We start from the raw sequence: 16,008 nt of genomic DNA on the forward strand, positions 1-16,008 counted from the left end.
CAAGATAATTGAATATATTTCCCTGTACTATACAGTATTTTTTCTTTCTTCCTTTCTTTCTTCTCTCCATGGTGGTTTCCTTACTCTTAGTCCACTCTGGTCAAGTATGAACTGAAACAGACTAATTCTATAAAAGCAACTAACATCTCAACTATTTTTCTACTCAGTTCTAATAAAATTAAGCATAATCAAGAATATAAGGAATCATTCTGAAATGTATCCAAAATTCTCACCAGTTCTTAATTACACTCTTTAAATACTATATTCAAACATTCTGATTCCACAAGTCTTATTCTGCCAAACTCTAGTGGATGATTACAGTGACATTGATTCCTGTCTAGAACCACATACACATATGCATATACATATACAAACAAAAAAACAAACAAACAAACAAAAAACAGTAGAAAGAGACTATTTTCCTCTCTCAGGAAGATACATTTTTGTTACTCTAACATAGAAATCTGTCATGCTGCTATCTGTTCTGTCCAATGAGGTAAACACTGCCTTGAAACAGATGTCATAATCAATATGTGATATAAGTAATGAACACTTATATGGAAGTGTGTGCATCACAGTGTGAAGAAGGAATTTGCAAGTAAATACACATATAACGTATGAGTGTTGGTGACTGTGGGTGATTGTGATATCATGTCCTGTGTTGAGGAGTGAGTCACTAATCATATCTGGCTGATTGTTGTCATACAGAAATGTATATCAGATCTTCCAATTACTTAATAGAAGGTAGAAAACTTGACGTTTCAGTATGAGATTTATTAATCTTTAAATATTGCCTAATTATTATAAAATTGTGCTAGCAAGCCAAACACTTTAAATCTCTTCAAACAAGCTTGGCTTTTGGTGAATTGCTTGCAATATCTGATAAATTCATGCTCAGAAGCCAGAACTCCTTGCCTCCAATTGAATATATATGCATACACACATACAGATACATAAATATATACAATTTCAGTACCTTGTATTAACCAATAATGTTCAATGTTTTTTTTTTTTCAAGTTCCTGGATCTATTTCATTAGTAAACTCCAGATTTTCATAGAAATTAACCTGTGATAAGATTTTCAAGTGTGACCTTATTGCAAGTCCCAGACTAGCCATTTCAGATAACACAGTCTCAGCTATTTTTGTAGAAAAGGATTTTGAAACTTTTTTCAAAATGTTTGTTGCTAACCTCTTTTCCCTTTTTAGAGACCACCTTTGAACTCCTAAAAAAGTATTTCTACACGAATATTATAAAAATTGCTGAGTGAGAACTGTACTTAAGTTATCTGAGACATTTAGTTTTTATATAAATTAACATTTTAATTATAACATCCAATCCCTAACAACACGTTTCCCTAAATATGTCTGAGCTAAACAATATATCCAGAATTGCCTACGTGGTATTTAGCAGTGTAATAAGAGACACCATGATACCCATTTGAAATTCTTATACTGTATCTTTGCAAATCTTTGTTACAATGGATAGCTTTGTTAATCATATTCATAGCTCACCTCTAGCCTGATGATTGCTTAGTAAAACAATGATGTTCTGTAACATTTAAAGATTACATGCAACAAATGGAACTGCAGTGGTCTAATGAAATAAGGTTTATTTTGATCATATAATGAGAACTCCATTGTAAGTTATGAAGTCTGTACCAGGATGCCATTATTATCTTGGCCTGCTCCTTCCTTTCTTCCCCTCCTTCCTCTCTCCATCCTTTTCTTCCTCCTCTTCCTTCCTTCCAGGCCTGCCTTTACTGTAGATCTTTATCTCCAGTTGCCTCACAATCTGACATATCTCTTAAGTCCATATCCGTTTTTCAAATAATAAGAATAAATAATCAAGGAGATGATAGGTAAATACCCTGTCAGGAAAGCTAAACACCTGGGGACACCCAAAGGATTTGTGCTGATTTTTCACTGGTAAAACTGTAAGACTTGGCCACACCTATCTCAATCAGCCTAGGAAATTTAGTTTCTGGTTTTTATTTTCATATGAATACATCCCCACCATAAACACAATAGTAGATATTCATCAGGAAGAAAGAAGAAGGAAGATATTGGATAGCAACTATCTCTATGCATGTCCCAAATCCTAGTTTGTGACCCCAAATTCTAACTTGCATAAAAATGAAAACTCAATTCCTGGGTCTCTGCATAGTGTTGAAAACAAAACAAAACAAAACAAAACAAAAGGAAAGGCATCAGATTTCAGAATCCTTGAACAATGATTAGTTTAGTTGTCTAGTGCATGATGATAACTAGTAATCTTTTTAGGTTCTTCACATATGCTCAAGTTTTTCCACTTAATGCCATCTGCTGAAAGACACACACACACACAACATCCCCTTCTTCATCCAAATTACTGCCACAACACTATGATGATAACTTACTTTCCCTCCTTCTACTTCATCACACATCCCCACTGACTCTGAAATCCTTTTTGCTATGTTTATTCTTTTGAGAAATGTAGCTGGACCTCTTACTCTGACAGTTTTACTATTTGAGAAAAAGTATCCTAGGATTATTATACATAGAGTCTTCTCTTAATTAAATACTGATTATTATTTTGGCCCAGATCCTATCTCAGTAAATTCACAGGAGTTTACTGTTGGATTGTAACTATCTTCAGTCTTCTTGTTAATAACATTGTGGATGAGGACATGGAAAGGACCTCAGATAGTTGAAATAGGGATTTCCAGAGTATTACATTAGTGCTCCTGCTGAAGTAGAGTCTTTATCTGACAGATTCTGTGTGCAATCATCATTTATGTAAAATACTAGAACTTAAGGAAAAAAATGTGTGTATGTGGCAAGGGGGTAATGTAAAGGGAATGGAGCTTGGTGTTTGCTGGTTAGAGAATCCATTTAAATTTCATAGTGTGGATATAGAATCCCCCTGGGAAGGATTATAGTAATTCTTCTGGGAATTATCTCCCAGGACAGGGAGACACCTGTTTAGTGATTCATGTCATAAGAAACGCACAAAGCTTCTTTAAATATGAAGTATGATTATTGGCAATATATTTAAAGAGTTCATTGTTAAATCAGTAAGCTTTTACTTTGGATATCTGTGGAAATATTTTTACTGTAATTCCTTGTATCTTTGCCATTGGCCGTCAATTTTACAACTGATTTCTCTGTTTTTAAATTTACTGTTATTTTTCCTGCACTGTCTTTATAAAAGTGATAGAATCAATTCCAGGAAAAGTCTATTTCTCATGTTTTGTTGGGGCTGATATAAAAAATATATGATTTTACCAGATACTTTTTATCCAAGCTTATTTATATCCCCACTGTGTGTTTTCAATTCTAACTTGTTTCTTTGTCCCACATTCTTCATCACTATCTATTTTGATTCTTTTATTTAATAGAATTGTCCTTATTTCTGCATACTATTTTACCTTTTTGGAAAAGGGCAGACATAAGCACATACATAGATATGAGTGTATATACATTGATGCATTACTGCTTACTCACTGAGTTTTATGCAAACTGGAATATATGTTTAATAAAAGTAATCAAGTATATTGTAATATGTAAAGTGAAATATAATATATTTGTAAAAGATTTAAATAATAAATTATTTAAATTCTTGAAAGAATATTTATTTTGTAAATATAAAAATAAATTATTTTTGCTTATGTTCTTTATACCAACTAATATTTAGGAGCTATGAACTGAGTGAAACTCTACAATTCAAAGACTGTTTTATGAAGTTGATATCATATTTATGGAGCCCTAATGGTCTTATCTATTCACAAAATAAATAAAAACAATAAGCATTTTCCATAATTTTAGACATGCTAGAATAAATTTTTGTTGTTTTGAGTTGAAAATAAAATTAAGTTAGATAAGATTATCATTTTCTATTAGATTAATTCATTTTGAGACAGACTATAAAATTTATATTACATAATATACTATTATAAGTTTACATAAAAGATTATGGGATGTAACATATGAGATTAGGTTACAAAGAGATTCTGGCTTCCATCTTGTGTGCTGTCACTGTCTCTCTCACTTGTTCTGGGTGGAAATTATCTACCATGATGAGGTTGCCCTATGCAGAGATCCAAGTGGCAATGGCAGTCTCTGGCTAACAACTAGTTAGGAATTGAAGTCCTCAGTCTCACAGGCCATAAAAAATTGGATGTTGACAATAGCCATGGAAATAAGCTTGGATGCCCTTCCAGTTGAACCTTCAGATGATACTCCATCCCTGTCTAGGGCCTTGTGAGAAGCTTGAAACATAGGTACCTAGAATTGTCATGGCCAGATTCTTGACCTATGTAATCTATGAGATAATAAATGCTTGTTGGTTAAAGAACAAATATTTGAGGTAATTTTCTACACAACAATAGGTAACTAATACAAGTTCTTAACTTATATTCCTGTTAGGGTTTACCAGAAGTATCACATGATACCTTATATAGCTCAGATACTTTCAGATCAATCATATCTGTGGGCTGATAAGGCTCAAAGAACAAAGTGACCTGAACTACAGTCTGGAACTGCAATAGAATCATTTTAAAGGGAACTTTTAGTTTATTGTTGTATATAAAATTAATTTCAAATGGGTTGTTACAATTTTATGTTTAGATTTTATTTGTTAATATTTTAGAAATTTAAAAAAAAAATTGTCCTTGCATGTAACAGCAATACTAACATCTGTGGGAGAAGCAAGAAAAAATTATTGAAAGGCAGCTTATGTCAAGAAACTTTACAATTTTACAACTGTAATATGTTAGTCACACCAAAGAAAAGAAAAAGGATGATATATTCATGGTAAATTAATTAACATTTATTGAATTCCTAATTGATAATGTTTTATTTGTGGTTAAATTGGTAAAATTGCACTGACAAAAGGACTGAAGTTATGTTGGATATAAAGGGAATTTATTTGACTGTTTTATAGCAGCAAATTCATAGAAAGCAATCAAACTTTTTCTACTTTACCATTTTTTCTTTATATTCTTGGTTTTTGAAGTTTGTAGGATTATAAAAATTAACCTGCACTCAGCTGCTTACAATTAATGCAGTCCAAAAGATTTGTCTATAAATTGTATATCTGCTCCTTTAAATGAAAGTAACAAATAGAGTTTTTATACTTTGAATCATATCACTATATCTCTGTTTCAAGAAGAATGCTTTATTCTGTCATTAATGTATTCATTTCTTCATTCTTTCGTAAAACATTTAGTGCCTGATCACTCACTTATTTTCAGACTCAGTATTTTTCTTGAAAATTACAAAAGAATGAGATATTATCCATACTCCAAATATTCCATACTCCAAATCAGCTACCTAATTTCAGTACTATTAGCAGGAGGAGGACAAGGAGAGAGAACTCCAACTTTTTCAGCACAGGCATCCTGTTCAGAGACTTATAAACATTATTTTATGTACTCTTCATAAGCAAGTGATGTATTACTGTTGTAAATGTATAGATGAAGAAAATTTTTAAAAAAGGAAACAACTTTTCTCAAATCACAAAGCTAGTAAGTTGTGAACCTGAAATTTGATAACACATCCACTTAATGGCAAAATGAGCCACTGAGCAAGAAAGGCCATGTTCACAAAGCTGCATATACTCTCATTCTATTTTCTTTCTCTTTTTATCTATTTGATCTTACATTAAATAATCCACGAATTCTTTTAATCCATACATGATCTTTAACATCCTTTTTACGGAGCTCTGTAGTTATTAGTTATAGCCTTTAATCTTGATAACACTCATTAATATATTATTATTTATATTTTAACCTGCATATTATGAATTTTAAATATATTCTGACTAAGCATATTGTGAGATACTTCAGCTTTCTTGTGCCTAATTATATTAACTAGGGTATAGGAATAGTCTTTAAAAAACACCCGACAATCACAAAAAGTACAACTGCTTTTAAAGAATTACTGCAAAAAGAACCACATGTTGAAAGTAATCCTAACAATGTGATGGAAGACTTAAAATGAGAAAATGGCAGCTTTTAAACTTTTCTACATAATTAAATTTATCATCAGCTATCATGAGGCTTAATTAATGATGTTATAATAGGCTCAGAGGAGAAATTAGGCATCAATTTAGAATTCATGAAGAAGGGTATTTAAATGTGGATTTATATCCAATATCTTTAACAATGGAAGTCTTCTGTAAGGTATGTTTCTTGGAAAAGAGCTAGGATTAGAGGACTAGGGCTAGTGCTTTTGAAAAACTGTAACAAGTCATTCTTTGTTGGTACCAATTATGGGATGCAGGGCAGGAGCAGCCAAAAATCTCTTTCAAGTGTCTGTTGTGATTTGAATTTGGTAGGTAAGAATTGAACTCCTTGATAGAATAGTACAGAGGCTGGCATGTTTTATGTTAGTCTTATTAGTGCCTGGATCTAGGGTCTCTTAAGAGCAAAATAAAGTTTTTGCTTTTATTTGTTCTATTTCCTCTGGTGTAAAACTTTTCTCTTTCAGTTGGAAGGTTTAGTCTATTTGTGCTCACTGAAATTGCTATTGTATTTAGTTTTAAGTTTATCATCTTACTATTTATCTCACCTCTTCTGTTTTCTGTTTACTTTTTCTTCTTGTAGATTAGTCTAGCATTTTTTATTCACTAATTTTTATTCATTAATCTCTCCCTTTATTAGCTTAGTAGTTACATATTATTTTCTTACTTCTATTCTTTCTAGAATCACAATGCTCATATAAAACTTATGGAAATATTCCTTAGAATTATAATCTCAAAAAAAAAAAAATGGACCATACTACTACATAAATTGTCAAGCTCTTCCTAAAGTAATCTATGAGGAAATTATGATTCCTATTCATATTGTCTAGATTTTATCACAATTTTATTTACATTTGATAATGTGTAACTATTCATTAGCATGAATACTTCAGGTTACGAATGAAGAAGAACTCCAGGGCTGGATCATTGCCTTCACTTCTTGAAGGCTTAAAATTCACCATATATGAGTAGATCAGCCTGACCTTATTAAAACAGGTCACAGAAAGACCTTCAACAACCAATTATGTGCTTCCATTCTGTATAATGATTTAAAAAGAAGAAAAACAGTTATTGGTTACTGGCTTCATACAATTTTTCAGGACTTCTGTAAAGAACATCAAATCAATTAGCATACTTACTTCTCACAAAAGCTCTAGAAACTGAATAAGATTATCCTCCTTAGAAATATGAGGAAACAGAGCCACTGAGAGTGAGTTTCAGGTCACACAGCTGGTAAAATGATGATAATTCAAAATCAGACAGTCTGGCTTAAACTCATGGTCTTAACTACCACATTAAAGAACCTGGCTAAACTCCCTCCTAAATTGTCTAATTAACTATTTAGAATATAAAGGCAATGTGTGAAGTCACCTATCAGTCTGTTTGTCTGATCATAAACATCTCTGCCTTATGTTGTATTAGTTTGGATTCTTAATGACAAGCAAGAGAAATGCACTCTATTAACATGAGAAAGTGATAATTTGAGAAGCTATATAATATCTTAAAGAATTTAAGTATAATTTGAAGAACATTGTTTCAGGAATGACAAGAACCAGGGCATCAGTACGGTCTAATTAACAAACACTAATGAAGAATTCCTTTAGAGCATACACAGCCATCCACTTCCTGTTTTTGTGTCCTTACTCAAAATTCAAATTTCAATAAGAAATCATATGATTGACCTATCTTGAGTCAAATGTAAGCAGTTCATTGTTGCAATAGCAAGATCGTGTCCATGAGAGAAATCTTATTTTCTGAAGTAATTTTACTGATGCTATTTCCAGAAAGGTGAAAAACAGATATTTGGGAGGCAGATGTACCTAGGATTCATTTCCTAAAGCAAATGTTTCTGCACAGAGTTTGAAGAGCTCTTTGACTTTAGTTGTGTACCATATATAGTGATTATCACCCAAAGTACTTGACTTGTTTGGTCAACTACAATGTATTTTCCTTATTAGATTATTAGATTTTTTTTTAAAATATAACAACATAATTGGCACTGGTTTTCTAATATTTCTGGATCCCCTACAATCTACTTTATTATTGGTTAGTTATACATAGTAAAAATAAAACAGTTATTAAATATATGTCTTCATTTACTATTTTACTTAATATTTTCTATAAGTCATATCCCTCCCATTAGACCTATAGTGGAATAAATTCTAAAAAGTCACAGAAGGGATTTATTTCTATAAGTTAGTTAAGAGCTTTTGAAATATTTTTAATAAATTATAATGATATGCAGTGTGAGCTTCATGACCTGGAATTATGAAACAAAAAAAAAGTTGATAGTTTCAAAGACACATTCATTTCTGTGTAAGTAAAAAGTTAATTGTTTACTAATTTTTTTTAAATCATATCATTTTACTGTACTCAAGAATAATGAGATCATAGGAATTTAAGATGTATACAAACTTTCATGAAGCAAATTTTAATGCAACTTCAATATTATTTTAGTAATTCTCATTATAATTTATCTTTCCAAATAGGAAATGTTTGAGTGTGAAAAGGGATGCAATTAATAATTATACTCAGGTCACATATGCAAACCAGTACTGTTGCAGGAAAATTGGGGAAAAAAAAACACCTTGTCCCTCATCTTATACTGTGTTTCTTTACTCAGCAAAGATTTCAACATAAATTATTCTTTATTGGCCTTAAAAGAGGATAAGATTTTTATAAGTCATAGGAAGAGATTTGAAATAGAGGACTGTGAAAGGCAAAATATAATTAAAAAGTATATTGGCATATTCAGAGAATAGAGAGCATTATCAAGGCTAAAAATAGAAAGACAGTGATAGTAATAGAATTAGTGTTGGAGAATAGAAGGAAACTAATATAAGAAGCTGGTGTTTGATTCTGGCTGCCTTGGACAGTTCTGTCTCTTATGATCTGTTTAGGAACTGTCATGGTTGGTAATATTCTTCATTTCCTTCTGTATGTATCAGTTCACCAAGTAAAATTTTAGAACCCTTATGTCAGAGACAAATATATGTTCTATTAGGCATTTGATGTATGATTTATATTGATTTAGTATCTGTGTTGTCTATTAATGTTATACGATAGTCAGGAATCTACAAGAGGCTAAACAGACTCAAGTGTATTCTTGGTGACAACATTTTAAGAAACCTTGGAGAAAAAGTTTGGAGTGTGTCCATCCCTAAGTGTTAAGCAAAGATACTCACTGCATATTTGTTCTCCACATTATCTCTTTCCACAGCTTTCAGTGGGAAGTACTTAGTTGTTAAGTCAGTGAGGGGAAGAAAAACACAAAAGTGATTGAAAGGTATTTTATGAGAGGAGATAATGTCAACTCAACTTCACTTTTTAAAAATTGTTCGCCTTTGAATTGGTCCCTGAGATCAGTCTCCTAAAAATCTAACAGTCAACAGAAATAGTAAAGGGACACCTGGGTATCAGTACCAGTGGGTTGCCCAGAGCAAAAGGAACATGAATTATAGTAATAATGATAGTTTGGGATACATTTGAACATTTAAACGTAGGAAAAATTATAGGGAATCTTATTCCACATTTAAAGAATTTTGAAAATATCAGTGAATACCTGGACACCTGTAAGAGGTCTCTGATAGAATGACAGGAGGAAAATTACGCTTAAAGAATATCAATTTGACAGCAGTGCAATAGGTAGATTGAACAGAGAAGCAGAGAGTTGAAGGCCAAGTGAAGAATTAGAGGGTTAGTCATACAGTGAATCATTTTAAACTGTTGTTTCAGAGGATGAAAAAATGTTCAAATATTGGCACCTTCCTATGGTTAAACCTAATGGTATTCCAGACATGATGTAATAAGGTACTAAAGTGATCTTAGTGAAAAGGAATAAAATAAGAGAGACAGATGTAAAATTATTGCCAATTTCAAGGATGTAATTTCAGTGAAGTAACAGAATATGATTCAAACTGCTTTTTGGACCATCCTCGGTATGAATAGAAGATTTAAAAAATAGTTACTATTTATTAAGTGTTAAGCCCTACACTACCCTGTGTATTACATGGATGAGTTTGTACAGTTATCATTACAACCATAAGAGGTAGGCATTATTATCATACTCATTCAGAAAATTAGGAAAAAGAGGGAAAGAAAGTATTTCTAACCTGCCAAGGTAACACAGCTAGTAAGACATGGGGCCAGGATTTGAATCCCAGGTGAATCTATAGTTCACACTTTGAATTGCTAAAGTATACTGGAATAATAAGTTAGTCTCCAAATCATCTAGTACACATACAGTAATAAGTGCATGCTTTTTGCAATTAAAAAAATTAAGACCTAGACTGTATAAAATTGGGAAGTGGACAAAAAATGTCAGCAAATCATTCTAGGACAAAATTCTCAAATCTTACAGTGAAGATGACTGACATCCTGTTGTAAATTCTACCCCTTAATATTGGACTTTACTAACTGTAAAATAAATCTTTGTAAAGTATGTTCATGTTACAATGATTACACCTCTTTTAGTGGACATTCTACTTATGCTCATGTCCATTTTTTATGTTGAATTAATAATTATTTGAGAAGCATAAACCACATAGATGAGGTTAGCTCCATCACATACCTGAGGAATCTTTGCCTCTCTTCACAGCAAGCATCTTATCTATTAAGCAGGATAAAAAGGAAACCTAACATATGGGAATGGGTACATCTCAATAAACTATTTCTTAATTATTTTGTGACAGTATATTTTCTTTCAAAATCTAGTGTCTAAATTTAATTTCTAATGAAAATGGCACCTTGTATGATAATTCATAAACATGAGATCTTCATTGTACATTAATACTGACTGTTTTTCCAATTCCACAGATGGTTATTGTTTGTATTTTTCTTCCAATTTTATGTTTTATTGAAAAATCAATATGGTCATTTGTCAAAACATTAATAATGTCATCAAATCATGCATATTTCCATTTGAGTTATATAGATCACACAAGGGTCTTTAATTTTGATAATAGCAAACTGAAGGTTTCAATAATTTAACCCAAGAGAGATTATCATCAAGTTGTTGATAATAAACAGAATGATTTTGTGTGTAAATGTTATGATAAGTGTAATAACAGTCCAGTTATACATTTCAATGAGATTGGAAAGAATAAAATGATAAAATAAAGTTTATTTTTTAATCTCCTTGGTAAAAGACTTAGAAATATCCAGCAAAATAAAGGGTTATGTTACTAAAAAGGATGGAGGGAAACAGGTAATGGAGAAAACTATTAGTCCCAACCACAATTGTAGTGCAATATAGAGAAAACTTAATAGTTTCATAAATTTGTATGTTTCAAACAATATAACACCTCAGTGATTCTCACTCTCCTCTCCTATTCTCTGCCTTCTCTGTCTCTGTTTCTCTTTTTCTCTTTCTTTTTGTCTCCATCCCTGTCTTTCTCTGTCTCTCTCTGGCTGTCTTCTCTCTCTTACACATATATAATATATGTACAATGTAACTGAACATTTAAAAAAATGTAATGATAATTTGATAAAAATATGTTTGGTTTTACTGACAACCTTAGTACATCTGTTATTGGTTTTCTATTCAGAAACCATTATATTCATTCCTTTCTGCTTAAAAAAAAATGTGGCATAAATGTTCAGCCTGAAGGGATAAGTTACAGCTTATCTAAGCTTGTCATGGCAAATGGTGTTCCTTTTGCTAGACACTCAATTTCTTTATTTCTCTTCCTGTTGCAAGTGATCAAAAACCTTATTCTAGTCTAGAAATCAAAACAGGAAGTGTACCATGGTCTTCTATTGAAAATTTTCTTGGCTTAACAAAGAGAAGTCAATTTATCTGATCATTTGGAGCATGGGATTTAATATTTTAGTGATTTTACATAATATTTTGAAATAAAAATTAAACTACACTTTTTTAAACTTTCTAAATGCATTTATAAGTTCTGGGCTCTTTAAACATGGATCTGTGCTCTATAAGTTAGATGCAAAAAATATACAATGCTGGACTATTGCAAATTATTTAAAAGGAACTGAGAAGAAAAAGTATATATATATATATAGCATTTGGGGGATAACGGAAGGGATACAAATAAAAATAAAAAATATGTAAATTGAAATGTTTTAGTTAGTATAGAACTTAATTATTCTAATCTCTTATGAAACGAATTTATGTAAATCAGGTTTAATTTATATGTGAAGCAAAATTTCTAGCTCTGGAAATTCATATATATTTCTCAAACTGAAAACAATTTTCCAAAGTTATATGAACTTTAATCAGATATAGAACATTAGAGTCCATAAGAATATCAATAATGAAGAAAGAAACCATTCTCCCAGTAAGGAAAATACTCCTTCTTTTCTGGTGATAAAATTGATGGATGCAAATCTCTAGTTTACATGAATAATGTAAGCATTAGAAGCATATTCACACACACACACTAAATGATGTGCTAAGTCTCCTAACTTTATTGTACTCTGTCCTTTTTCACTGTGTATCATGTGTTTATCTGCCTCTTAGTTCTCTTTAGCCATGGCACTTTCTCCTCTTCATTTACTCAAACATCTATACTCAGCTTCTTATGAACTTAACGTTTTCTTAATTGAGCTTTTTGTTTTGTTCAGTTTTCTACCCTTTCATAATTTACTTCAAAGTCTAAAACTTTGCCTAAAAGTGGTTATATGTTCCATGTCCTTAGCTGAAGAAATAATATTTTGCAAGTCTCAATGTCAAGGGAAAGAGAAAAGAAAACAAGCTACTTTTTATTCACTCAGCTCCCAACTGCAATTAAACCAGATGATCTGAGAAGAAAGTCCCTATGCATTTATTAATTAATATCTTTCTTTAAAGTATGTAATGTATAATGTAATTACGTATCTATAAATGTCAATATTTCTTTGCTGCTTTAGAATTTGTAAAAAGAGTTTCACATTTAATTTTTCTTATAATTTGTCTTAACAGAAAAATGTGTCAGTCCCTTCCCCTCAATGTTCCCTATGTAATTTTATCTTTTTTTATTCTCAAAATAGGTATCATTATCTAATGCATAGATTCTAACCTATTATATTCATTTACTTTTTGATTTTGTTTGTTAAGTATGTCTCTACCCTTACCCCACCAAATGATTTAAGATTTTGAAAGCAAGCGTTTTGTTTTGCCCAATGCTATGTTGGCAGTAATCTGAATACTTAATGGTACAAAGCTAGAAATCAATAAACAATGACTGGATACATATAGAATTAAATCATTTCAAACTTGATTATACAAATGAAGAAAAAAATAAGGATATATACATTTCCAAAAGATAAAAAGGTATTCAACAGAGTCAGTACTTGAACTTTACTTTAATAAAATAAAGAATTTTGCCCACCATCCAGTTCTACAAGAATCAAGTCAATAGCCAATGCAGTCACTAACCTATAGTACACCTGGGAAGAAATTCAGGGTGAAGATATGGATGAAGCACTTTGTGCTCTGGGGAAACAGATCCTTAGATATTTAGATATTTCAGGCAAAATTTTTTAGGAATCTGGATTCTTGCATCTCTCCATACTTAGAACATCACTAAAATCATTAACTGTTACATCTGTTCCTTGTGACTCACAGCATCCTTCTACTGAGATCTGTGCTGGGGTACATGTACCCCTTTGCCAAAATCACATATTTACTCTCCTCCCCTCTACCTCTTCAGAACAGTTCCTCAGAGCTCTCTGAGAGACTGTCTCCTGGGCTGTAGTCCTCAGGAAGTCCTCAAATAAAATGACACTCACATCTATGATGTGTGTTTTTATTTCAGTAGACAAAACCATGTTGCCTGCTTCTAAATCAGATTTCTTTCAATATATTGAATTGGCCATCTGTTGATATATTTCCATTTAAATGATTAAAAAATATATTTTTCAAAAAGGTAAAAGGAAGCTATAGTTAATGAAAGCATTTGAAAGAAAAAGGAAATGATTCTAAGTTGTTTTACTTCTAGAGCAGCTTCCATAGTTACTGAGAACTCAAGAGCCATCTAAAGAAATCATCCTAAATTAAATTACATAGCATTAGAATATTGAAAAAGAGAAACACTTGAAATTTGTTGAAGTGACAGATGGAACATAATTTCCAGCAGTGGGTTGTCAGTGTCTTATAAGTGCAAAGTCTTTCTGTTTTGTAAGTGCTAAATTGCTACAGAGACTCTTGTTATATAAAATTCAACTAAAGAAAGAATTTGAGACAATGAGCTGTAGTTTTAGTAGAGAACCTAAAGTCAATTGGATGTATTTTAAACATTTTATAAACAATGAAAAGGGAGAATTTTGTACCTAGTGCAATTTGCTATGCAAAGTTTAAACAATATGACTAAATTATATGTAAAATGAGCATATTTTGAAAGAAAATAACTTGCCATTCAAACACTTTTCAGCGTGTAACTGCAAAGGGAGTACCCAACTCATATTTTGGGGAAAATATTTCTGTAGTTTTTCAATAGTGGATCCTTTATAACTTGCTGTGTTAAAACATTGCAGTCTTATTTTACTATTTTGGACAGTGGTGGAAAAAATTGTAATATTCAACAATCATTAATATTCAACAATAATTTACTTCTTTATTGAATTTCTACATATTATTTTTAATTAAAATATGTTTATAATTATAATCATTTTGAGATAAAATCATTTTGAGATATAGTTAAGATATATATAATAAGATATATGTATCTAAGTTAAAATCATATATTGCCTGTAAGAATATTTATTTTATGTTATTGTGAGTTTTCTGGATGAATAGAAATTTATTTAAGTCAGAATTCCAAATCTTGGATAATGGATAATATCAAAATGTCATGATAAAATTTATTTTTAAAGCCAAGTTTTCATGATTCTTTGGAATAATATTATGACATTTTCACATGAATTATGGCTGCATTAAAAGGACCATGTTTTGTTTTTTTAATTGTCATAATAAGGAATTTTACTATTGTTAATTTAGCTGACTGAAAATAATACTAATTTAGTTGTTCACTAATCATTCAATAGGAGATTTGAACCACTTCTTTTTGTGTTTGTTTCTTCTGTAGTTAGAGGACTTGGGAAGTAAAGAATATTCCAGAAAACAACTAATAAAATAATGTCCCCCATCATTGGTGAGCATCAGTCACTGACGCTTATTGTGTCTGATGTTCGGTGTGGGGATATGACAGTGAATCGTAGGAGGCAGAGATAATATTTTTGGCATATTGAGGTTATATGCAAAGGAAAAGCAAATATTTCATATATTTTTTTCCAAACCATGCCTGTTTTCCCTTTCAGTTAAAACTTAAAAATAACAACCGTATGATTTATCAAAATGAATTTGGTTTATAGTATACCTTCAGTACATAACTTCTTTATTCTTCTATGTGACTTTTTTGGGGGAGCATAATAATAATAGCTAACATATACTGAACTGCTACTGTGTCTCAGGCATCTTTCTAAGCTTTTCACATACTTGAAAGCATTTAAACAGCATGACAGCCATATTAAGTGGAAGTGATTTATTTCTCTGATTTTCTCATGGAGATGGTTTCTCCCTTTCTCTAGATCACATTGACAGCATGACAGAGTGAGGTCAATAATTAATATCAGGAATTTCAAAGCCAAGAGGTTAAAGAACCCCTACACCAAAATACCTCAAAAGCATGAAGATGAATACGCCTAAATTCAGTGCCTTTTAGACTAGTTCTTGAATTAATATTTTATATGAATATGAATTATTTAAAAATATGCATTTTTCTCTGAGAACCTTCAAACATTTTCTACTAAATTTTTCTACTACATTTCTTTCTACTTTGAAGCCAGCAATTTTACCATGATATCCTATTTTGAAAGATTATTATTATTTATGGCACTTTTAAAAATTGTTTGTTATTTTATTCAGTTATCTTACTTCCCAAACAATGCCAGACTATATTTTCCAGTATAAATTTAAACATTCAACTTTGAAAATAAAACTAAAGTCCTCCTTGAACAGGTTCCCAGGCTCAAATGATCAGTTTTATGTATTAGATTTCAAACTATTTC

This window comes from Camelus dromedarius, chromosome 13, assembly GCF_036321535.1.
Source record: "Camelus dromedarius isolate mCamDro1 chromosome 13, mCamDro1.pat, whole genome shotgun sequence".
NCBI lineage: Eukaryota > Metazoa > Chordata > Mammalia > Artiodactyla > Camelidae > Camelus > Camelus dromedarius.